At 36.2% G+C, this 23,771-nt stretch overlaps 1 long non-coding RNA gene across 6 annotated transcripts in view; it reads right to left on the bottom strand.

Annotated features, from left to right (window-relative positions):
• The window catches only part of LOC132294196 (uncharacterized), a 29,276-nt gene extending 6,542 nt beyond the window's left edge, over nt 1-22,734 (bottom strand). For 2 of the 6 annotated variants that reach the window (XR_009478001.1, XR_009478004.1), the window contains exons 1-5: nt 22,509-22,734; nt 22,332-22,415; nt 9,271-9,402; nt 8,983-9,198; nt 8,414-8,706 (exon numbers count right to left, since the gene is read on the bottom strand). This is a non-coding gene — a long non-coding RNA (uncharacterized LOC132294196). The remainder of the gene's footprint in view (nt 1-8,413; nt 8,707-8,982; nt 9,199-9,270; nt 9,403-22,331; nt 22,416-22,508) is intronic. The other 4 variants (XR_009478002.1, XR_009478006.1, XR_009478003.1 and 1 more) reach the window with 3 other exon arrangements.
• Between the last annotated feature and the right edge of the window lie 1,037 nt (nt 22,735-23,771).

Genomic DNA, 23,771 nt, shown 5'->3' with positions numbered 1-23,771 from the left:
CTCTCTCCTCAGACCCAGTTTTATTAGAGGCTCAAGGTGCACCAACGCGCTAGAGGTTCCTTTGGAGCCTCGGTGTACGCCTGAGTGAAGTGAAGCGGACAATTGAAATTTTAAACTACCATAAAAGCATTCATATCTCATAAGTTGTACCAATATTCTAAAAATTAATATAAAATATAAAAAAGTAAATCCATCAACTATTAAGCATTCAAGAACCATAAAAAGAGCACAAATTTGTTTTCTTGGAAGGCAAAACAGAATTTATTTATTATTTTGAACAAAAGTTCCTTCTCTCATAAGCATAGGCTTTCTTATTAGTTTATTAAGTTGCAAAAAGTACCATTTTTGGCTTAAGAAATAGAATAATTAATAAATAAAAAAAAAAATAGTGAGGCGCACCTAACAAATAGGATGAGGAGCAACCGAGGCGCGCGCCTAGTAAACATCAATGAGCCAGGGATGACAACAGGCGTAGACCTGCACCTGTGCCTCCTGCCTAGGTGCGACTAGGCGAGCCTTTAAAAATACTGCACAGACCATTTCCCTTCATACACATGTTTAAAATATTTAGATGGAAGAATCAACAATGTCTCCTCAGAATCTTTGACCATTCCCCTTCATCCACATGTTTAAAATACATAGATAAAAGAAACAACTTCTCCCGAAGCTATAAATAATCAACAATGTCTCCTCAGACCATTCCCTTCTTACGATTTTTAAAAATATGTAAATGGAAGAATCACCAATATCTCCTCCTCAGACCACAGACCATCAACAATGTCTCCCCAGACCATTCCCGAATGGGTGGTGCCGAACTCGCAACGCCCTCGTTGCAGTCGGACCATCCTGGCTCTCGTACCAAATTTTAAGGTCACCCCATAATTTTTACACAAATTTAACGTATATATGGACTGTTTTTAGTTGCCAGTAATGCATTAGTGCAACAAGACCATTGTTTCCACAACATAGACCAACATCGCCTCCTTGTAAAATTGTTTCAGAAGGCACCAGCTACTAGAATGCAACCTTCATCCAGGATATATGTTTCTATTTCAACTTTAAAGTAAATTTTCCAAGATCAAAAAGCTTCTGACCTTCCGAAAGTAATCATCCCAAGTCTGTAATAAGGAGGCGGCAGCAAGAAGTGTTACTTTTGAGAAAATTGCTTTCTCAGTGTGGACGTGATGATTCAAAATTTTAAGGCTTGAAGAGATTTGAGAAGCAAAAGATGCAACAACATTTATTGTACCTCACATGTCCAGAAAATTGCATCCTTAGTGTAATTAGCTGCTACCCTACTCTAGGGAATCCCTCTGGAAATTAAGACTTTAAATTTTGGACTAGGCTCTGTTGATAAAAAATAAAATAAAAAGATTGAAGAGAGAAATTAAGAATGAACACAAGGATTATATGGTTTGGCCACTACGGCTTACATCCACGGCCCACAAAGCTCAAAGGGCTACATCACCTTTATTATATACTTTCTTAGTTTTGTCCACAATGACCATCTCTATTTATAGTAGGGGTGCACAAAAAACCAATGGAACCGCTAGGAACCAGAACCGGTGCTTCGGTTCCAATTTCAAATTTTTGGAACCGTTAAGTTCCGGTTCTGGTTCCAGTTCCAGACTAGCCGGAACTGTACTAATAATTATATATATATTTTTTAATTATATAATTACTTATACATATGCCTAATGATGCTTATTCGGCTATAAAATTTTCAAAATACTTTGATTATATGTTGCAGTAATCCTATTAGAAGAATATTCATGTAAAACCTCTCCATCAAAAATCAAAATTGTAATACAAAGAGAGATATATAATAAATGTATGTTCTCATGTACTATATTATATATCAAAATGCACTACGAATGGGTTTAGAGTCATGAAATGGTATCAACATAAATGTGGCCTAAGTTATTGCTAAAAAAAATAAGAGGGGGGGGGGGGGGGGGGGGGGGGGGGGGAACCGGAACCGGTTCCGTTCCGGTTCCATGTCCCAACGATTTCGGTTCCAATTTCTAGGAACCGTTGGGAACGGCTCCGGTTCCGCTAGGAATCGTACCAAACCGGACCGTATGCACCCCTTATTTATAGGTGAAAGAATACCAATGATAAATATGGAAAACATATTGATGGGAGGATTCCCAAAATCAATCCAATCAATATTCAATAAGGCTTAAATCACTCTTATCATGATATTCTTCCACTAACACCCCCCCCCCCCCCCCCCCCCCCCCCCCCTTCTTCTCTTCCTCCCTTAAAGTTAGTATACGAAGATTTTTAACTGAAGTGTCCAACTAGAAACTAAATAAGAAGTTGTTGAGAGTCCAAGACAAATAGATCCTGAAATCCGAGACAAGTTGATCCTAAGATCCAAGAAGAGTAGATCTCATCACAAAATTCAAACGAGATAGAGGAAAATTCATTTCACAAGGACATTCAGAAAATGTAAGTGAAATCATCTGAGATTTAGGTTGGTAATAAAAATAGATTGGACAACCATTGACCCATATTTATTTATTTTTGGACAAAATTCAACATCAAAGTGATTCTACACAACAAAAACAAAGCCTAGATGTTATTAGTCATGGACTTTAATGTGCTCAAGGAGAAGCGGATTGTGTGAGGAACGGATCACGTGATAGAGCAGCAGCTTGAAGACTCGAGCGGAGAGTCTAACCAAGGGTTCCTAGGTTTGGAAAACTGATTAACCTAGTTGTGGTATCTCTTTCTCATAGTAAATTTGAACTGCTTGGACTAAGCCCTGTGATTTTTTTTCCTGGGGTTTCCACACATAAATCTGCATATTAATCATGTGGTTGCTTAATACTCTAGATTTTTTTACGCTTTCAATCATGATGAGTGATTTGATTTACATTACTTTTAGTTAGCTAATTTTTTAGTTACCATTATATTGGTAAATTCATAAATTAGTAAAAAACAGTTACTGAAAAATTTGAGACCTATTCACCCCATGTAGATCTAGATCACCATCTTGTGCTAATTTACATCGGAGCCTAGGTTTTGGTCCTAATCCCTCAAACTTAATAGAGCAATTTACGTATATTTTGAACTTAAAACAGTAACTTCAAAACTCAAAATTGGGAAGAGTGCATACTGAAGTTGCATCGGTGCATTCCAGGATATTGAGGTCCAAAGAGTTGAGCACCGGTACATCTTTGCTAACACCGACACAACTTGGTCAAGTGAGTTGACCACCAGTACATCTTCTGAATTGCACCGACAACTTTCTCTGTGAATTTTTGCATACATTATTCAAGTGGCAATAGTTACTATTTCTTGACTGCTTTGAGTCCATACATTTGTATGATGTGTAAAGGGCATAGCGGAACTTCAACCACCATGCTATCAAATGTCCAAAAACTAAGGGTCATTGACAAAGATTGTTTACCATAAAAGATTTTATGAGTTGCTCCTAGAGACATTGCTTCTCTTCCTGCTGCTTCTTTTGGAGGCTTCGAGAAAGGAAAAGGGGCGCATATGAAGTTGTGTTGTGATGCTCATTATTTGGTTGGTTTGAGTGAAAGAAGTAACATGATCATAACCCATAAAGAGAATCTTTAGGGCAGATCGCAATTCTTTACATCCTTATGGGCTTCAATTTCTAAAGCGCTTTTAAAACGGTGCCATTTAGTTATATTTTAAGAAATTAGGTTGCAATGTCCTCTTCAAACCATTGAGAAAATATTACCTCAGCTCTCAAAACCTCCTTCAAAATAAGTCTAATTGAACTCTAATGATTGCTCACCTAAGAATCAAGCCCAGTCGGGAATTAGGGAATTTTTATGTATCTGACGGGGAAATGAATTCTTTTTCCTCTAAGCTAACTGGTAACCATTTTCAAGTAAGGCCGAATTGTCCTCTCAGAGGGTCTTAATGAAGATATGGGAAACAATTGGGCTTTGATTAAGGGAGATTACAACATTGTTGTAGCTAAGTGATGTAAGACATATAGTGCTCTCAAACCAAATTGAGGTAGGACAGATAGTTCTGTAACACAAATTTGATGCCAGACAGAAGGAAAGTAGGAGATGAGAACACAGAAGATGAGAAGAGACTAGAAAAAAGGGAGTGAGAAGATAGACCACAGATGAGAAGACAGATTGAAAAGATAGGCCAAACGGATTGAGAAGAGTAAGAACAAAGAGGGTGAAGAAGATACAGAGAGGATTCTCAAACTCATGATAATATTCCAATAATCAAAGCTAACTTGCTTAGTTTAATAGAAGCCTCTACATAAGCAAAATCATAACCAAAGCCTAAAAAACCCTAAAATAATAAAGTACTAAAATATACCCAAAATTAAAACATTCCCAAAATAATAAAAACAAATAAAAATTAACACTAAATTACATCAAATCCCTAATTTCATCCACTTTGCCCCTTCTCTAAAAGTAAAGGTGAAGCATGGCTCATGAATGCAAATCACAACTCATTCTAGATGTCCATGACTTGATGGTCCTATGTTTTATCTCATTAGGTAGATTCTTGATCCGTCTATTGATTTGGATATGGAAATTGATTGGACCCCGTAGATTGAATTGCCATTTTGACAAGTTGGGAGCATCCATGTTAGAGGTCTTAGGGCACATCCCTACCTTCCTAAGCACTCTCCGTTAAAAGGAGAAGCATAAAACTTATTGTTTAAATCATTGACTTCTTGAATGAATAAAATTGGTCGGATTTATGATTCAATTGCAACAAATAAAATCATTGATCAGATGTAGCATCTAGTGTACAGACACGCAAATAGCGTGAACGAAAAAAATAGAAGACAAATTCAATCTATCAGTACAAACTTAATGAGATTATTAAGCCCTTTACTTCTTATGTAATTGCACTTTGTAAGAACTATAGTGTCTAACTAACATCTTAAGTAACCAGCACAAAAGAACTATGAAGAAAAACCAAAAATAAGAATTTTAAAATAAAAACTCAACTCATTGCCAAATAAATCCAGTTTGAGAATGCAAGCAGGAATATTTGAACTGATTGCCTGTTTTACATATTTTTTTCTCCAATACTTTATCTGAGTTTTAAACGTTTTCTGTTCTATTTCATAATCATTCTTTATACTTTACGCAACAAAATACTGATTATTCTAATGCTAATGGAAGTTCTTCTTGTTTAATTACCTTACTAAAGAATCTTGTTTAAGTACATTGCATCATGTTGGTTCTCATTCTCAAAGTTTTTGGTTGATATTTAAAATAAATATTCTTGCACTTGTTAGTTTTGGCAAAGGGAAGCAGAAAGCTTGAGGCAACAGCTACAGTACTTGCAGGAAAGCCACAGGTAAGATCACTTCGTCACATACTGATGAACCTTATACACTAATGCACGTTAGCCAAAACATACTGCAGTGTAGAAAATCATGATCTTCCTCTGAAAAAATAAAAGTAAAGTTCATAATGCAGCATCAGTTAACCAAACTCGCATAAAAAGAAGACACCCCTATAGAGGAGCCATTTCAAGGTTGGACAGTTCTGCTCCTTGCGCATCTGTAACATGCTCGGCCATGGACAGTACACAACCATGAAATTGGTGGAATTTAACTTGATTTTGACATGTACTAGACACGAGGCCAACAAAAGTTTACACAGCGAGAACACATATCATGGTTTCAACATTATATTATAAACAAGAACGGAGTTCCTCGTTACTCCGAGTGATATAAAAGCATTTCTTTCATTCTCTATAATTTGTTATGTCCCTTTTTTTTAACTTGAATTATCATGGTACAAATTGATTTTGACATGTACTAGACACAAGGCCAACAAAAGTTTACACAGCAAGAACACATATCATGGTTTCAACATTATATTATAAACAAGAACGGAGTTCCTCATTACTCCGAGTGATATAAAAGCATTTCTTTCGTTCTCTATAATTTGTTATGTCCTTTTTTTTTTTAACAACTTGAATTGTCATGGTACAAATTGCTTAATGTATTTTAGTATCAAAGCTGCTTAGTATCCTTTACATGTCAACGTACTCAATAAAGCCTTCTCAAAAATATTTGAACTCAGGTACACTAAGTCTTATTGTTTTCGTAACTTCAATCCTTTCTCTTCAAGTCTCTACAGCTAGGGTCATTTCCATATTCACCTTTGCCTTCCCCGTGTCCAATGCTATCCATTAAGCTTGACTCGTGAAATCTCTTCCAGTTGTCGTCATCACTGAGTCCAATAGACTTCAGCTCATTGACCATGCATGCATTATAAAGCTTTTTAATACATCATATTGGCTTTGAAGGAAATCTTACACAAAACTCAGATTTCACCCAACCAGAAACTTCCTTATTTTTTTCACTCAACTCAACTTGGTAAAAACTTGATTGCACCTACTTACTATTGGTCAACTGAATGGAATTTTTTTTTCTCCCACCCCACCCCACCCCCAGGTTTGCCCAGACATCAAACTGACAGTTGCCACTATGGTACCCCATTTAAAGGCAAAAGGGCGTGCAAATCAGTAAAATATTAGATCTACTAGATTGGAGAAGACAGGATTGTACAACTGATATAATTATTTTATGTAAAAGCTCAATTAATTTTGAAGGCATTAGTACAAATAGAAAAATGGGATGAAAATACTTTAGGTTGGGGCATCCTTGGATAAAATACAAAGTAATGGCAGGCTTGGTGATCTATAAACAACTTAAAGACTAGGATTCCAAAGGCACCTTTCAAATGCTCCTCAATGGTACTTCGACAAACATGAAAAAATTCTGCAGTAAAACCAGCTCTAGGACCTTTTTTTCTGTCAAGCTAAACGCCACCTTCTTGACTTCCTCAAGAAGACTCAACAGTTGCCAATCAAAAATATATATATCTAGAGTGAAGAGGGGGAAATACTTGAGGTTGAGGCATCCTTTGATATAAATACAAAGGAATGGCAGACTTGGTGATCTATTAATAACTTAAAGACTAGGATTCCAAAGGCACCTTCCAAATGCTCCTCAATGGTGCTTCAACAAGCATGAAAAATTCCTGCAGTAAAACCGCTCTATGACCTTTTTTCCCTGTCAAGCTAAACACCACTCAAGTTAGCAAGCTGTTCCATCCCTCAACAGTTGCCAATCAATGAAATGTGTGTGTGTGTGTGTGTGTGTGTGTGTGTGTGTGTATAGAGAGAGAGAGAAAGGGAAATCAGCGATGTGCAGATAATGAATTAACCATTTCCGTGTAAAATTACAAATGGACCAGTTGGTGCCTCCCGATATACCTCAATGTCCTCCTGAATTTCTCAAAGAAGAATAGGAATCTGTTCAGCAAATTGGTTGACGCCATATCACAAAAGGGGTCTCAAACCTAAGCATACGACATGATGCCATGCTTCAGTCCATAAAAAGAGAACTCACATGTCATCGTATGCCAAACAAACACTCTCACTTTCTGTTTCTGTATTAGCTCTGTTATTTGCACTCTGCCAAAACTAAACCTTATGAAGGCTATGGTGGTATGGTGCCCTCCAAAATAAACCAAATCTTATTCTTTCCTTCGCAATTTGCGTATATGACTGTTTGCTAACTATCACACACCTGATTATTCCAATCCCTTAAAAAACTTTCAGAACCTTATGAAACCTTGAGAACATCTGTCTCTATATTCAGATTAGTCTAAATCCACCACTGTCATAAATCAACACTCTCACTTTCTGTTTCTGTATTAGCTCTGTTAATTGCAATCTGCCAAAACGCTTGTTAGCATGCCAATTAAAAGCGAGTAATCCTAACAAGCACATGACACATAACAAATTCTTAAAATAGCAAGATTCCAAGGACTACTCATTATGACATCCTGGGTTCTGGATTCCATCAAATAAATGCCCTTTGAGTTCTGGAACCTCAAGTATGATAGACCTATACCTTAAACACCTAAAGTCGGGTCATTGTTGTTGGGGTTTCTGCAACCCAATTGTGCTGCATACTTAATTTTGATGACAATTTAATAAACATATGCACAGGCAATCCTGTAGTAAATAAAAATGTTATGGTTCAAGGACAAAAAATGGATGCAATAAGCAGAGAAATCAACTGTGTGTGATAGTTGTACAAAGAGAATTCAATCAGCATAATAATTGAGGCAATTATACGGAGAAGGTCAATTTCACAACACCTAGAATGCACCAAATGAAAACATAAAGCCAATGGAGGGGAGAATCAAACTTCACAAGAACAAACTCCCAATCAAATGACAGGACGAATATCCAGTGCCATAAGGAAACATGGAGACAAACCAATTTGTACTTTCCGAAACAAAATAGCTTTTGTATTTAATTTATGAAGGCACTTGAAGAGTTAAAGAGAGCAAATTGCAAAACTTCAATTTTCAAACACTACCAAGACATTGTAGGTTGACACATTGAAGTACATCAATCATACCTTTTGAGGGAGAAGAGGAAGGGAGGAAGAGAGCAAATGTAGTGCTGGTAGTTTATGACCCTACAATTCCAGTGTAAGAAATGTAAGCAATGCAGGCATTTGTTGGGAGAACAACTTTCTGGTTTGAGCGTCAAAGATCTACAGGATCTGGAAAATCAACTCGAAATGAGTCTGAAAGGTGTCCGTATGAAAAAGGTAAAGCATGCTTAGACCCATCACAGTTTACATCTTGTACTGTTCCTGGTCCCCCCAATATAAAGCGTATGCATAATCCTAAATGTAGCTATTGTTTCCTGCAGGAGCAGATTTTAACTGATGAGATAAAAGAACTAAACCGGAAGGTTTCCTGAAAGAATCATCTCAATTTTCCAGTTACTATAATGGTTAGTTTTGAGTTTTGGGGCTAATTTTTACAATTTAATTACAGGGGTGTCTCATTCATCAGGAAAACATAGAGCTTTATAAGAAGGCGGATCTAATTAGTCAAGAGAATACAGAACTGCAGAGAAAGGTATTCAGTTTAGAATACTCTTATTAACTCCAAATATCACCAAGGATAGCTTACATACCCCTTTTAATCTTTGAATCCGGAAAGTGAAAATTGTTGAGTAGCTACTAAGCTGAAGTTTATGTACCAGCTTCACTGTGCAGGGGGTGTGACTGAATCAAACAGAAGTTCTTATATTCCTGATCGACCCAACAGAAACGACTTTCACGCACATATCAATCTTCAGCTAAGCCAGCCACAGCCTCAAAACAATGAAGCATCAGCAAAAGCAATGAACCTGGGGTAATTTTCCTTCCTTAAAGAACCAGTCAACACTTAAAATACCAAAAGAAAATGTTTTGATACTGACCCTGTTATTCTGTCCTTGAAACTTGCACCAGGCTACAACTGCATTAGGAAAGCAAGCCAAAAACTGTAACCAATGCCTCACAGTTGTTACATCAGGCTTCTACCAGCAAGATTTCATAGATGAGCTACAAGTCTGAAAAAAACATTAGGCATATTGAAGCCACCAGATTCAGTATTTCATGATTATCGAACAAATCTTAGAATTACTGTAAAATGATAAACCAAACAGTAAACACCAGTTATCAATGTGAAACTTAAGCAATAAGGACAATGGGGCATGCACCAGGTGCTATTCCAGCCATCCTAAACTTAATATGATCACCAAAACGGACAACTGTTTGTTGTGGTACTAATGCTTTAATTGAAAAAAAAAAAAAACAAATACAATAATTGATCATACAGCTCAGAGTGGAGTACAATTTATGTTGTATAAATCTTTTCTAGCAGCAGAACATCTTCAGTTTTTAAATGGAAAGTCAAATAAGCAAAATAAAGGTAAAAAGGGGGGAAATAGGGATGAAGACAAACATCAAAAAAAGTTATGAAGATAAGCATAATGTAGCATGACGGAGTGATGAATTTGAAAATTCGTTATGATTCTTGGCATTCCCTCCCTTTTAGACTTTCAAAAGCACAAAGAGACAATATAATGACACAATTATAAATTTATAAGTCTGCTCAAGTTCGTTCAACATAGCTAGAAAGCACACACATGACACAGCAAAGAGATAAAGTATATTTGTCACCTGATCAAGTTGGTTCAGCATACCTGGAAAAGCGCACACACATGCCACAGCAATAAGAGAAACATATATTTATCTTATGTCTTATATCAAGCTCCAGGAGTTAAATCTCTAGCATTCAAGGATTTAAGTAGCAGGCACTCATCATACTAGGTGCTTTAAATCAATTCATTACCGCAATAACCTTATTTCAGAAAAACTGAAAATTAGCACTGTGAATGATAAACTAAATTGTATGACTGCAACAACAAGGCCTGAAAGAGTAAGTTTACAACAGAAACATCAAAAAAGTCCGGGGAACTGCAATTTAATGCATTAACTATCCTGTCGCTTTACAACACTCATCACTATCCTGTCACTTTGTCACTTTGCAAGGTCCAGCAGAGAAGACCACCTATTAGTAATTGGTGCATAATAGACTCTCTCTCTCTCTCCGTAAGAACAGTGCATACAAGCAAGCATTTTTAGCTTTTGGTCCCTAGATGGAATGCTTAACAACAGCCCTTTCGCCGTCAAGGTTCATGGGAAGAATCAGTTGTTAAAACAACACTGTTTTAACACTTCCACTAAGAATCCTGATGACAATAATACATTTAAACATTTAGGGCAGCCTATGAGGAAGCAAGCCTGGCTACAGATGAGTATGCTCATTGCTCAAAATAAAGAAGACAAGGAACATTGGGGAGTGAAAAAAAATAATAATAGATTAAATTGTGTTTATAATCTAAACAAGTTTGAAAATCTACATAATATTCAACTGCTTTTTCTACCACTCAGGTTCATGGATAACTAAATTCATAATATGCACTAAATATTTATATCATTTTCAGCCTAAAAATTAACTGATAACAATAATAGGTCGAAATTAACTGATAAGAATAATAATGCCATTTGCTATTTATATCCTACTTTAAAATTTTTTAAAAAATCTAAAATTCTCTTTTTTACCATTTTTTTTCAACCGGCTCCACAATTGTTTCTTCAAAAGACTGACTGAACTAGATATCCTTAAGCAACCATGAGAGTTTCCAGTCAGATTCCATTAAGAACACAATTTATTGGAGTCAATTACCGGATCATAAGGGAGAATGCTACCATAAGCCCATATTTGAATTAAAATCATGATACAGGAAAGACCTTGAAACAAATTATAACCTCAAGCCAATGCTCACCACCATCTCAACAAGTTCAACTTCTATATTTAATCATATTGATATCATTTTTGGGCTAGTGATTTATATCAATGACATTTAATTAGTTTGTTCAATTACTTATTTGGTAGATATCTTTCTTGCAAACAACAATTTACTTAACAATAATCACATGTTGGATCTACAAAAAGTTATTATGTTGACTTACTTCTGTAACAACCAAGTCTATTTCTACAATAGAATGAGATGAAGGGAAAGGACCAAGCACCATTAACAATTGTTAATTGTACAAGAGCAAGGTGGTAGGAGGGTACAATAGGATAGCTGTATGAACCGAACATCCAACATTAGTTGCACCAAGTGGCTCAAACTTGAACTCACTTTCTCACACTAGCCAACCAGAGCATTCTAGTACTTGGAGTATGTTTCATAATATATATTTATTATTTAAAAGAAGAAAAAATCTAATAAATAATGCTCCATGTTAGAATATATTCTATAATATATTGTTACCATGTATTGTTAGAATATATTCTATAATATATTGTTACCATGTATAGCTTTACCATATAGGGTTTAGGTTTACCATAGGTCTACTTGCTCTCCACACATTTCGTCTCCTATATAAAACCCTATGTATTCTTATATTTCACACATCAATATAATATACAGTTTCTCCATTCTCTTTTATTTCTAACATCGTATCAGAGCCACCGTCAGGGATGACACTACCATCCCCGGTGGTGGTCAACCAGCAAACTCACGCTTCCGTACTCCAAGATCTTCATATGCCCCGTCCAGGAAAGCCTCGTTGTCTTACTCTTCCTTCGGAAAACCCAACGAGATGCTTCGTTTAGAGAAGCCCTGCCTAGGGATGCCCCGTATAGGGAAGCCTTGTTATTTAACGAGATGCCTCGTTCAGAGATGCTCAACGTGTCGGATCAGCTCCGTCACCGCGCCACCATGCGCCTCAAGTGGTAATCCCACTCTTCCATGCGCCATCATGCGCACCAGCGGTAATCCCGCACCTCAACGTGTCGGATCAGCTTTATCACCACACCACCACGCGCCATTAGTGATCATCATGCGCTCACACGCGCCTTCAACGTGGTGAATCTTCATAAATTTATCACCCATCAGTTTATAGTAGTTACCACCGGGGATGGCAACGTTAACCTATTCACACTTCGCACCTACCTCCAATATCTTCACAGATCTACCCTACGTCACCTAACATGTCAGGATTGGTACAACATTTGACACATTCTGCAACGGTACCAGTAGTTGTGCCACGTCACCTATCACGTCAGTTGCCACGCAACAAAGGTGCCAGCAGTAGTGTCAAGACCTGCCAATTCAGTTGCCATGTCATCAACCACGATAGCATCGGTGCCACGTCAGCTATATCAGGGTGAAGGATTGTCTTTAAACTCAAGATGGCTTCATATAACCCACCCCGACTTTGAGGGGGACTGTTAGAATATATTATATAATATAATGTTACCATGTATTGTTAAAATATATTCTATAATATATTGTTACAATGTATAGGTTTACAATATAGGGTTTAGGTTTACTTGCTCTCCACACATGTCGTCTCCTATACAAACCCCCAAGTATTCTTATATTTCACACATCAATATAATATACAGTTTCTCCATTCTCTTTTATTTCTAACACTCCATAATATGCAAATAAATAATAACTATTACATAAATCATAATTTGTAGGACCGAAACCAGAAACTCTGATAGAAAGTTGCATACACTGATTTAGACCTAGAGGGAGGGTGAATAGGTCTTCTAAAACTAATTACCAATTTTAACTATTTTCAAAATTAAAAGTACTTTTAACAGATGCAAATTTGAAATATAGCACATAGTAAAAATCCAAACAATACACAGAAATAATAAGCATATATAAAATAAAGCAAAAGATACCATATTTTTATGTGGAAAACCCTAAGCAAGGAAAAACTATAGAAGCTAGTCCAGACAAACCAAATCCACTATAATGATAAAGAAATTTACAACCAAGGTTAACATATTCTACACCAAGAATCCCCTAATTACCTCTCAACATAGAACACTTCAAACTTTGCCTCAAAAGTCTTCCACTTGTCAACAATATTTGTTCCTCACAAACTTACTTCTCTAGTGATTTAATCTTAGCCACTAGTCATCAAGGCTTCAATCTCATATGGCGAATTGAACAATTGTGCTTGAAATCTTCTTTACAGTACACAGCAATAGATGTCAACACATGAAAAGCACACGCACAAAAACCAAGTATGACGGATGCAAAAGAAAATTGAGATGGACTCTAAAAAACTCAGAATAATTTGCTCTATAGGATATTTTATGTATGTATATGTTGTTTTACAAGTCTACCCAAGCTGCCCTAGTATTACGTATTTATAGGTAATCAAAGTAGTATAGAGAGATAAGGTAGGTAGAGTTTAAAACCAAGTTGAAAACTAATTTTTCGAATAGCTTGGTCAATCGATACACATGTTGATCAATCAACGTCGCTGCAGAAGGCTTCAATTGATTTCAGTAGGTTTTATACTTTTAACAAGGAAGTTCAAAAACTCTTTTCATGCAAATTTACAACAACTTAAGAATCAAATTGAATAGAAATCATAAAACTTTAGCAACCCTAAACATGCATGCATGAACCATAATTTGGTGAGTGCATCAATGTGTCAGTTTGAGCTTAAACTCTTGTAGACGAAGATTACAAAAATACCGTTGAATGTAGCACGAATTTCATCTTTGACCTTGGGAGGTAACTAACACTTTCTTCTTCTTCTTTTTGAGAAGTGGGGAGGTAACTAACACTAGTTAATTTTCTAATCTAAGCTAGAAATCGAATCAAAAATTACAGACTCAATTTTGATCTACGAAATTTGCCAACCTAAGTCCTATTGATCTAAAACAACATTTTTGTACAAATAGTAACGAGTTAAAAGATTAAGAATGGAACTTACCAACTTGTCACAAATTTAACTCTAGTTTTAATTTTTTCACCCAACTCTAGCAACTGACTCGAATGTTCTTGAGTAGACCATTAAATTTCAGTAATATCAAACTCTAAATATAAAGTTTGGCAAAGCTGTTTTATGACCCTTTGAAAATTTTAGAAAATCTTTAAATAGTGAAAAAACAAAAAGAATGCACCAACGCTTTATGATGTAATAATACTACCAACGTTGTCGTTTATTGCTTTCTATTCAACTAACAACCTAACATCCAACAACTAAGAATGACTTGTAGCTTCCAATTCTTACATATTATGGACGTAATAAAATTGTGTGCTTCACAAGCTACACCAAAAACAAGTTATTCCTTGATTAACAAAGAGAATATGTCAAATACATAGAACACTCTAACAAAAATTTATAATTAAGCGTCCACAATCATCGTCAAGTGATGTGTACCGTATCACATAAAAACAACACATATTACATCTTTTATTTTCCATTTCGTACAAGAACAGATAGAGATTATAGGTGCAATTTTCAGTTCCAAAATAAATCTAATTTTGATCACGAGGAAAATATTGAAAGTTGAAACTGATCTAAATCATGAGAGAGAGAGAGAGAGAGCAGACATGTTTCTTGTATATTTCACAAAACCCTAATAAGCCAATGTAGGCTTATATAAAGGATACAAGACTGACTTAATAACACAAGGGCCTTACCAACTATATGTAATTACATAATGACCCAACATACATATATATATAAAACATTCTAACACCCCCCCCCCCCCCCCAAGCTGGAGAATATATATCAAATAATCCCAACTTGGAACAGATAGTTCTTAACCGGTTATGACCCAATGCTTTGGTAATCATATCAGCTAATTGATCTTCAGACTTCACAAATGGAGTAGAGATGCTCCCACGTAATATTTTTTCTCAAATGAAATGACAATCAACTTCAATATGTTTGGTCCTCTCATGAAACACAGGATTTGATGCAATATGAACTGCTGCTTGATTATCACAAAACAATGGAGTAGGAGTTTCAACTGTCAACCCAAGTTCTTTTAGAAAATGTTGTATCCATGTCAACTCACTAGTGGTATGGGCCATTGCCCTGTACTCAGCTTCAACATTAGATCGAGCTACCACTGTTTGCTTTTTACTTCGCCATGTAACAAGATTTCCTCCTACAAATGTGCAGTAGCCTATAGTAGATCTCCTATCTGAAAGAGAACCAGCCCAGTCAGCATCTGTAAAACCTTCCACCCTGAGATGACCATTTGATTAATATAGTAACTCAAAACCTGGAGCTTGCTTGAGATATCGGATAATCCGAAGAACAGCAATCCAATGTGGCATTCTAAGGACTCCCATGAACTGACCTACAACACTAACTGCATATAAAATATCAGGTCGAGTGATAGTGAGATAAATTAATTTCCCAACAAGGCGACGAAATATGCCCGAGTCATTAAATAGATCACCCTCATCAGACATAAGTTTTGTATTTGAATCCATAGGAGCATCAACCGGACGACCACCTAACATACCTGTTTCTTCTAATAAGTCCAACACATATTTTCGTTGGGATAAACTTATACCCTTCTTGGATCTAGCAACTTCAATACCCAAGAAATACCTAAGTTTACCCAAGTCTTTAGTGTGGAATCGATATTGCAGAAACAACTTCAACTTAGCAATGCCTTCAGAATCATCACCTATGATCACAATATCATCTACATACACCACAAGAAATATGAAGCCAGCTTTAGTGCGCTGATGAAATACCGAATGGTTGGTCTGACATCTATTAAGACCAAATTTTAATGCCGCCTCAGAGAATTTTTCAAACCAAGCCCGTGGAGATTGTTTCAATCCATACAGGGCCTTTTTAAGGCGATAAACAGTGTGAAGATACTCCCCCTGAGCAACAAACCCAGGTGGTTGCTCCATATAAACCTCTTTTACTAAGTCACCATGCAAAAAGGCATTTTTAACGTCTAACTGAAATAGAGGCCAATGTCTATTAGCAGCAAGAGAAATCAAAACACGAATAGAAGACATCTTAGCAACAGGGGCAAACGCCTCATCATAGTCAATACCATAAGTCTGGGTATAACCTTTGGCAACAAGACGTGCTTTTAAACGCTCAACGGACCCATCTAGAAGATACTTCACAGTATATACCCAGCGATAACCAACAGGTTTGGCACCTGGAGGTAATGGAACAAGATTCCACGTGTCATTCTGATGCAAAGCATCTATTTCATCTTGCATTGCTTTCCTCCAGCCCGAATCAGACAAAGCAGCCTGCACAGTCTTAGGAACAAATGTAGTAGACAACTGAGATGAAAAACATAAGAAGGATGGCGATAAGGAATTATAAGAGACATAATGAGCAATGGGATGATTAGTGACACTCGAGCGAGTACCTTTACGAAGTGCAATAGGCAAGGAATCAGACACAGCGGATGGTGTTGGATCCAAAGACTCTTAAGACGATGGAGGAGGCATGACAACAGATGGCTTTGGTCTTCGAGTGTACACCTATAACGGGGCAGGCGAAGGAGATCTAGGTTGAAGAGAAAGTGAGGGAAGAGGAACCATAGGAAGTGGCGACTCAAGAGTGATATCAAGAAGTGAATCAGTATCTGAAAAATATAGGATGGACTAACAAAAAGTTACATCCACGCTAACCTTTATGAGAACGAGAGTATCCAAGAAATACACACTTTGTGGCACATGGGTCTAGTTTATCAAAACCAGGACCAAGATTGTGGACATAACATACACATCCAAAAACTCTAAAAGAAAGAGAAAACAAGAGAGAATCAGGAAATAAAATAGAAAGTGGAGATTTGCCATCTAATACAGAGGATGGCATACGATTAATAAGATGACTGGCGGTAAGAACAGCATCACTCCAAAAACGTTTAGGCATACGCATATGAAACAAAAGAGCACGAGTTACTCCTAAGAGGTGTCGATTCTTACGTTCTGCAACTCCATTTTGTTGAGGAGTATAAACACATGAATTTTGATGAATAATTCCTTTATCACTAAGATATGGGGATTGAAGAATATTCCTTAGTATTATCAGAACGTAGAATACGAATTGGACATCCAAACTGAGTTTCGATTTCTTTTCGAAATTTTTGAAAAATTAAAAATAACTCAGAACAATCTTTCATTAGAAACAACCAAGTCAAGCGAGAATAATCATCCACAAATGTCACAAAATAATGAAATTTATTGATTGAAGAATGCTTTATTGGACCCCATACATCTGAATAAACCAAATGAAAAGGACTAGAGACACGATTATTAACCCTAGACTTGAAAGACACGCGATGGTGCTTACTAAGTTGACAAACTTCACATGACAAGAATTTCAAATGACTAAGACTAGGAACTTGACGCTACAAAACTTGAAGTGACGGGTGACCAAGATGACAGTGCCACTAGAATGGAGACAGAGAAGACTAAAGAGCCACTGGATAAGGTTCCAAATCAAAGTAATATAAGCCACCAGCTTCATGCCCCGTACCAATCTTCTTCTTCGTCTTGAGATCCTGAAACACACAAGAAGTAAAGCTTACTGATAGATATTAAATTAAAAGGAAACTGAGGAACATATAAAACAAACGAGAGAGACAAGGAATCACTAAGTTGAGTTGTCCCCAAACCTAAAACCTTAGTGGATGAACCATTAGCAAGAGTAACACTTTGAGAAGGAGGTACATAATTAAAGTCAAATAGAAGAAAAGAACATCTAGTCATATGATCGGATGCTCTAGTGTCTATGATCCAAGGACTGCTAGTGGAAGACAATAGACATGTGTGTGCAGTACTTGATTGGGCAAAGGTAGCCATGGAAGATGAATTAGATGCTTGCTTATAAGACAAAAACTGAGTATACTCATCACGTGGAACAGGGACCGTATCTGATTCAACTACGTGGTGAGATCCAGAAGCAACATCTTTCGGAGAGGAGGAAACTTGATTTGCATAACTAAATGGTTTGCCATGAAAGTCCCAACAAAAATTCACAGTATGATTAGAAAGGCCACAATGAGTACATTTTCGTGATTCCCTACCACGGCAACGTCCTCCCCGTGAATCACAACCACCACGTGTGGAGCGTCCCCCACCACCTCCACGGTGAGCATTATGTTCACCCTTTGAAACTACCAATACTGAACGCTCACCACTCTGCCCATTATTAAAATTTGAGGTGTCACTTGCAAGTGTAACGCGCTGAAGTCAAGAAAACACATCAGCAAGAGATCGAAATGTGGGACTGCCCATAATCTGTGCACGAATAGACTCATATGCTGACGACAAATAAGTAAGAAAACGGACAACATTAAAGTCCTCGCGTTGTTGTTGCATACTTCAAACATCAGCAGTAATGGGTTGATACATATTCAGCTCCTCACATATTCCCATAACTTTGGAATATTACTCTTCTATACTGTGATTACCTTGTTCAAGATTGAAGTACTGCTTACAGAGCTCATAAACACAGGTGATATTACCTGTCCCAGAATACAATTGCTTCAATCTGTCCCATATCTCCTTGGCAGTATCCAAATAAAGTAAAGTTGAACTGATTTGGGGTTCAATACTGGTTAGCATCACAGAGATGATCTGAGCATCTTCCTTTTCCCATGCATCAAAAGAAGCATCAGTTTCCTTGAGTTTATCTTTAGTCAAATAAGTACCAAGGCCTTTACTTTTGAGAAAAATTGCAACAGATTTAGCCCACAATATGTAATTCTTCCCATTGAGTTTAACGGAAGTCATAGGAGAATGAAAACTGGGCGTGGGAGAAAGCAAATCTGAACTGGACGTCATGTTGAACCCAGCAAAACAAAAAAAAAAAAATGTAGAATCCGTAATCTGGCCGAATTTGGTTAAATGGGCCAGATCTAGTCAAACGGACCGGATCTGGAAAACGAACCAAATCTAGGCAAACAGGTCGAATCTGTGCTATCCCGGTTTTAGTAAACCAGTGTTGGAATAGCTATCCCAGGTTTAGTAAACTAGGGTTGGAATAGCATAACCGTATAGCCAAACACGGGTCTTCTTCTTCACACCTTCACAAACGCAGGTGAACAATGCAGCGGAGGCATCGGCGACCCAGGCACAAGCAACGGCCGAATCAATAAGCACCGACCTCTGCAACTTCTGGCCAAAAAACGCTAATCGATAAACCTTACCTCTGCAAATCAAGACGGTAGATATCGGCGAGCTCGCTGACAACCAAAGAGGAGCTGCCGGCAACGACGAACGAGGCAGAGACGACAACGAACAAGCTTCAGATCTGACGACGACGAATGAGGCTTCAAATCTGACGACGGTGAACGAGGAGCTACCGGCGACGATGAACGAGGAGCTGCCGGCGACGATGAACGAGGCAGAGACACCAACACCACAACCGCGATTCCGATCTTATACAAGAACAACACAATTACAGACTCTCACACCCATGAATTCGTGTAGCTCTTATACCATGATCTAAATCATGAGAGAGAGAGAGTGCAGAAATGTTTCTTGTATATTTCACAAAACTCTAATAAGCCAATGTAGGCTTATATAAAGGATACAAGACTTACTTAATAACACTAAGGGCCCTACAAACTATATGTAATTACATAATGACCCAACATATATATATATATATATATATATATATATATATATATATATATAAAAGAGCCCAAAACAAGCACGATTACTATTGCCTAATCTCTAAGGAAGGGGCGACTTGTTATTAACAGTTTCAAGCGTATTGTGCCGCCTAGCCAAGATTTTGCTCTATTTTTTTTTTTTTTGATAAGTAATAATTGAATAAAAGGCGTTCAAAAGGGGAACGCACCCCTTATACAAAAGTGGAACCGGGTTCTAAGGCCCTAAAGAATCCAAAAAAAAATGATTAAATCATCAAAGGAGGAGCAAGAACTCCTCTTCACATAACTAAAAAAAGAGCGAATAATATGAAGTTTCAACATCACCGTGGACGACTCCTTCCCTTCGAACATTATGCTATTCCTCTCCTTCCAAATGCACCACCACACGCAATGTGGAACTATCCTCCAATAGTCGCGTACACTACTTCTCACACGGCATCCCCTCCATGCATGAATCAGACCCTTAGAAGATCGGGGCATTACCCAAAGTATGCCATTTAAGCCAAGTAAAAGATTCCAGCAGTCGTACGCAATGCAGGAGGATATGATCTACTGACTCACCATCTCGTTTGCGCAGGCAACACCAATTAATGATACAATTACCTCACTTCCTCAAATTGTCAATCGTGATGATCTTACCCCATACAACAATCCATACAAAGAATGTCACTCTAGTTGGAGCAATAAAACGCCATATGGTTTCCATGGAAAATCAAGGCTATCAAAGTTGGATAGGCATAGGAACAAGGATCGTACTTCGAATCTACCATGGGAAGAGGGGAATTAAGGAAAAAGTTATTTTCATACTGCCTATACATCCCAAACTCGTATATCCTTTTTTTTTTTTTTTTTTATCTGAATGAACTTGTATATCTCTCCTCTTCCATAACATCTCACACCCATATAGCTCACTTATAACAGGAATGCCTTTGAGCACAGTCAAAACATCTCCATTGGCTTTGCTCCAAAAGGATCGCTCAAAATAATATAAGTTATCCGTCACTCATGGTCCCTAGAGATCCCTTCCACAACAAAAAAAATAAAAATAAAAAAAAATAAAAAATAAAAAAAAATAGAGAAAATAAGGCATCTTGAATTGCTAAAAGTCACCGTATATGCTTTCATTACAAAATTTATGTTATTATAATTTTTTACAAACCATTTGATTTTACTTCTCCAATACTTTACATGAAAATTTCGCACATCTGGACATTTTATGATGAAATGAAAATTTCAAATATACATCGTGAACATTCACGTATTTTCATTTTTTAAAGTTTTGATGGTTATGAGACACAAGTATGAGATTGATTGTACATTAAATATACAAGTTTCATACACTAACACATTGTAAATTTTTCTAACTAAAATATATCATTATGAATTTTATTACTCATAGATCATACACATCATCAATTGTTTAAACTAAATCATACCGTAAATATTACATAAAATGGAAAGATTACCTTAGACATTTAGATTACATGATGATTATTCACGGCTGTATGATTTATTACCCGAGTACAACAAATTTTGGGTATGTATCATTCCTAATTTTTCCAGTTCCAAGCAAAACTCTCAAGTCAATCAACACTACTTACTAGATATGATACAGCATAAGTCAAAAATCCAAAAATCAATAAACAGAACAGTACAAAATGCTTTAAAATCTGAGACCAAGTCTTAACATGTGCATACCAGTATCTGACAAATTCATAACACCATTCCCAGGAAAATTTGAATCACAAATCATTCTCCTACAGTCTACTATGAAATTTAATGAGCATAGCTAAAATGCAAGGTTTTGCTTAAACTACCATTTCAATGTTAACAAATAAACCCACGATAATCTTCCAAAATAACATCGGTTAAAGATTCGGAAACGTTAATTTTGAACTATGTTAAAATTGCAGAACAAACCAGAAGAGGAATGACACTAGCACCAATAGGCAAAGTATTCGATGAGGAAAAATCTAGGAATGTTAGGCCCCATATTTGACATTAGACAAGAAAAACTGACACGAAATCAGCTATCTATCTAAAGATAAAACATTTGACCTGCTGCACATTAAGCATAGCAATATCAAATCAGGTATTTTATAGTCCAAAGGAAATGAGCCTATTCAATCTAAGGAATTGTTTAGCCTTGCCTATCAACAGTGTAGTTTTTCTTTCTAAAGTTTTTTCGTGCAATCGAAATAATATAAATCAGCATAAAAACTCTTGTCCATTAACATACGGAACAAATCAAATTATATTTAAAAACATGGAACAAGAACCAATCCAACCCCACAAAAAAAAAAAAAAAAAAAATCAAATTAAAACAACTAAAACCATCAAGAATGACAATACAAGAAACTCTAAAAGCCCAGCCGTAGCAATTGGAAACAAAATAAATATTAATATATGCTACAAAGAACAAAAGATAAAGATTGAATGAACGTGAAAAATTAAAAAATGATTAAAAATGAAAATTTATTTGTTCACCTGATAAGTGGAAAAGAAATCAACGAGAGACCATTTCTTTAAGACGCTTCATCCAATTATCATTACCGAGTATTTCAAGTTAAACTGCACATATAACAATACATTAATACTTTATATACGTCGATACATAAATGTGTGTGTGTGCAGTGTATATATGTGTGTGATTATATAAAGTACCGTGAGCATGATAAAAAGACGAATAATTGTAAGTTCATAACAGGCAATAATCGCCATTGAAGTCCAGTTCATAAAGAAGCAGTTCATAAAGAAGCGTCGAACAAAGAGAAAAAAAAAAAATGGTGGTTTATGCTAAAGAAAAAAGAACGAACAATGGATCTGTGTTTTTTCTAGAAAGTTGTAGGTAGAGAGAGAGAAAGAGATGAGAGAGAATAAAATATCTGAAGAGCGAATGCCTCTTGGGTTTAAATAAGAGGGAATTGGGAATTTCATATTTATGACAGACAGCTGTCAATAACTTGTAAGTGTTGGCGTCACCATAGAACCGTTAAGAGTGTCAATAATTTCACGGTGCAATTTTTCCACCGTTTGTTTCTAAGGTAAAATGTGGTAAAAAAATTTGCACAAAACGAATTACTGATAAGATGTTGATAAATTCGCCATTAATTCGTAATTCCTGTCAAAAGCATTTTGAAAAAAAAATTCAAGACCTTTGTCATATATTGAAAATTAAAAATAAAAAATTAATTTTATCTAAAAATATTTTACAAAAAATATATTTTTGGGAACATTATATATTTGCATTATTAAAAAAATATGAATTTCACTATAATTTTGTCTTGTAATGAATTACATGGAATTATTGGTTATTTTTATTTATTATTATAAGGTTGAAAATAAACTAGTAATTTAACATCTGTCATTAAATATAAAATCTTTTATGGAGTGTTCCATTTCATTCAAACCGAGGAGCGAGTCTCGTGTGTTAAATATTAAGGACAGTGATCTGTAAAATGGTATAAATACTCAGTCAAGCACTGTCAATCAAGCATGTTGACTTGTTTGGTCTAATACAAGTTTATTCGAAACTATTTTTTTTTTCAATTTTCATTATTCGACACTATTTTCACATATTAAGTTCTACCACTAGTATTATTTAAGCCTACGATGTTTTAAACTTCACAATTTTATTATTCTATCAATGCACTAAAGCATTGACCTCTAATTTCTGCTCAATTTTTGTAGAAAAAAATAAAATAAAATAAAAATCTAATTTGGTGATTTTGTGCCATTCTTATATAAGCAGACCTATGTAAGATATTGGCTTGGTGTGTCACCTGATGAATTGTGGAGTATTTTTTTCAAAATCTTTTTCTAATATAAAAGAAAGTATGAAAGTGTTTGGGTTCTGCTTCATGGATGAGCAACCAGTGATTTTTTGGTCTGGTAGTATTTTGTAAAGGAAAGGATGGACACTTGATC

The sequence above is a fragment of the Cornus florida genome, unplaced genomic scaffold (assembly GCF_030987335.1).
Source record: "Cornus florida cultivar Cherokee Brave unplaced genomic scaffold, ASM3098733v1 CherokeeBrave_3.0.0_Hap2_Chr02, whole genome shotgun sequence".
Lineage (NCBI taxonomy): Eukaryota > Viridiplantae > Streptophyta > Magnoliopsida > Cornales > Cornaceae > Cornus > Cornus florida.
The sequence above is the reverse complement of the archived record's forward strand: the minus strand, read 5'-3'. Positions and strand labels throughout refer to the sequence as shown.